The sequence below is a fragment of the Aulostomus chinensis genome, chromosome 1, assembly GCF_037954235.1.
Source record: "Aulostomus chinensis isolate RoL2024-O1b breed Wild chromosome 1, RoL_Achi_v1.0, whole genome shotgun sequence".
In the NCBI taxonomy this organism is placed as follows: domain Eukaryota; kingdom Metazoa; phylum Chordata; class Actinopteri; order Syngnathiformes; family Aulostomidae; genus Aulostomus; species Aulostomus chinensis.
In genome coordinates, this window is record NC_141320.1 from 12,303,200 (window position 1) to 12,306,384 (window position 3,185).

The 3,185-nt window shown below is 46.0% G+C and overlaps 1 non-coding gene across 1 annotated transcript; it reads left to right on the forward strand.

Moving 5' to 3' along the window:
- Positions 1 to 2,811: 2,811 nt before the first annotated feature.
- trnaa-agc (transfer RNA alanine (anticodon AGC)) lies at positions 2,812 to 2,883 on the forward strand. Its single transcript has one exon. It is a non-coding gene; the product is annotated as a tRNA-Ala (tRNA).
- Positions 2,884 to 3,185: the final 302 nt, after the last annotated feature.

Below are 3,185 nucleotides of genomic sequence, written 5' to 3' on the forward strand. Positions count from 1 at the left end.
TCAGCCCTCCTCTGCTTTCTGAGCCACAAACAGTTTTTCTGAGTCGCTAAAACCCTGAACTCCATCTTGAACCCAGACTCTCAGCGGCCTGACCACATTTACTGAACTGGTCCCTCTTTGGTGAAACCATCACCACGTTTCTGAAGGCTCTGAATGTCCTGATGCTGATGTCATTCTGCTTCCTCTGACACAGGCAGGTTTGGTCCGTTCTGTCACTGTGACATCAAAGACTAAATTCTGAGATCAAGAAGAACATTTACAAAACATGAACAAAACTTGATGACAGAATTCTTTGTCCTCCTCCATCACCACGATGCCATCGATGGTCCGTTACTGTTGCAGTGCAGTAACATCATGAGTTGTGTCAAACCATCTCTGTCAGCTCTGCCAGTGTCTGGAGTGACGTCTCCAAGGACACTTGCTGCCAGGACTACAGAGTAAACATCAACATCTGTTTGCATCTGGCTTCAACTGTACTTTTCCTCTAGGTTCAACTTTGCTAGGTTACAGTGACTTGTGTACAGAGTAGTGACTTGATCAGCTGGTGGTGATGATGTAGCTTTAGGATGCTAACACAGTTGTTACTCAGGGCACCGCTGGTTGTGATTTAGAGTCCAATGAGAAACGCTCAGTCTCAGGTTCCAGCTTATCAGTGGGTTCTTTGAGGGTCAGAGACTTACATACAAATATAAAAACCAGTTGAAACACTTCCTGGAATTTTAAGAGGATTGAATACAAACAAGGAAGCACGTAAGACAGAGGAATAATACCAGTAAAGCAATGAAGGCACATGGAGGATCAGACATGAATCATAAGATTTATCTGAGACTCAAGTGGACGGCAAAGGTAGCAGGTGAGAAGGTGTTCAGGATGAAGGGTCAGTGACCTCCAAACAAAGAAAACTCCTGAATGGAGGTTGAGCAGAGTCTGAGGAGTCAGGTGGAGCTGGCAGTGAGACAGGAGTTGAGGCCTGAACAGATGCAGCACTGGTCTTTGTTACTGTGACAGCACGACAACCAACAGGACCTGCTTACGTTCTCAGCTGGATTGTTCTCATCAATGTACGGAACCTCTCCAACGAACTGGTGGGGGGACGGCCTACCAAGCCTCCATCTCAACGACCGTGGCTCCCACTGGGATCCGCGATGCTCTTCTCAGGCACAAGGTGGTTTCTCTCCACTGGTCAGGATGGAGATTCAAGGCTCACGGGAGGTCAACAGTATTGTGACCGTGAAAAGGGGGAGAGGAGAAGTTCTGTTTAAAGTTAAAGAACAAAGAAACAAAAAAGTAAGCAGAAGAGAAAGAAAAGGGGAGAGACGGACCAGCAGCTGGAGGAGCTCATGGAAAAATAAGAAGCGCTGAAGAGCCTGAACCCAACCCAACTGTAACGGATGGTGTCGTGACTATCATAATAAACTGGTCCGCCGTGGGGGTGACCTTTGACCTGTGTGGGGCTGCTGGCCAATCAGCACCCTTTGCCGTCCTCAGTACTTCTCAGATATTCCTGTATTAAACGGGTCAACAGAGGGCAGTCATGCATCCCTCAGATCCTCCAGAGCAGGGGTTTTCAGTTAAAATTCTCCTGGGTCCAGTTTTCAAACCTCTTCAAGCTTGGGTCTGGAGGCCTAGCACAGTTTTTCATGACTGCTGATTTCAGTGATGGGCCCACGCCTGCATGTTAGCCAGCAGTCGAGCTGTGCTTTATGATCCAGGGGCATCTTTAGCCGATGGAGGTAGACTTTAAGCCTGTTGTATCAGTGTCTGTTTGGTCAACAATGAACTTTCAGATCGAATGAAGTCGCCGGCATTTCAATAATAGTCGTATTTATTGTCTGCTTTTTTTCCACATTAACCTTAAACCTTTTGTCCAGCAGGGGGCAACATAAAGAGAAGAATGAAATGAAAATGGATTCAAAAATACTCAGAATTTACTGGCATTTGACTGCACGTATATGACTATGTGAGTGTGGGAGTGTGTGTGTGTGTTTTGAAGAAGACTTCTTGTCTCCATTTTTGCTGTCACTCTTCTCAATTTTCAGTTTCACTCATTAAAATGAAGCAGCTTTGACGTGTGTACTTCTCTTGTGCATCAACAACTTTGGTCTTTAAGCTCCTGACAAACACACCACACGTCACTCACTTTATAGATTAAATCTGCTGATAACACAAAACACGTGACCCTGTGACCCTGCATGACGTTTTGCTCCAACTTTCCAGAACTAATAGGAGGAACAGCATGGATCGTTCTGAGCAAGAACTCTGACATCACCATCGTCATGAACAAGAAGGCAGTAGGACTCAACTTCAACAAATCTGAAATGTCCCCTTAAGCTCCTGCTACTTTGAACTGATGCCTAAACCTTCAGTTTCCATTCATCACTCAGAACCTCTCACAACCTCAGAAGAACAAGCAAAGGTTTGGAGCAGTAAAGCCTTTAATAATGACATCATCATGTTTGAGGGTTTCCTTCCCTCAAACTGTTTCTACCAACACAACAGAATCCTGGAAATATTTCAGGTGTTGACCTCCCAGCAGCCTGAAGGTCAACCTGCATTATCTGTTATGTTGCTGAGCAGAGGAAGGAGCTCAATGGTAGAGCGCTAGCTTAGCATGTGAGAGGTGGTGGGATCGGTGCCCTCGTTCTCCAGAAGACTTCAGCTTGTTCTGTTGTTGAGCTCTGATGAAACCACTGACTTTGAACCACACACAAAGTGAAGGAGTGACTTAAGATTGATGGCACCTGAGGAACTTCTAGGTTTCCTAAAATCAACTGGAAATTCATTCACTAGTTAAACAGTGACTCTACCAGAGGGGATGTAGCTCAGTGGTAGAGCGCATGCTGAGCATGTATGAGGCCCTGGGTTCAATCCCCGGCATCTCCAGCTGGTCCTTTGTAGCCTTCATCTTGTCAGCTAAAGTGATCCTTAAATGTGACAACAGTCGATTCACTATCAGAAGACATCTTCTACATGTTCAAGGTGGGCGAACTTTCCACAAATGTTCAAAATTACTTTTGAAAATGAAAACATAGATCAAACCTGCCCTGTCAATCACCCACAATGGGCGGATCGTCCCACTCCCTATCAGGTTCCCCACTCCGTGACCCAGGAGGCTCCCTCTCCCTATCAGGACTAGAAATCCATTGGGGTCTCCCTGCTCAGGTAGGAGTCCTGCCCACAACGTT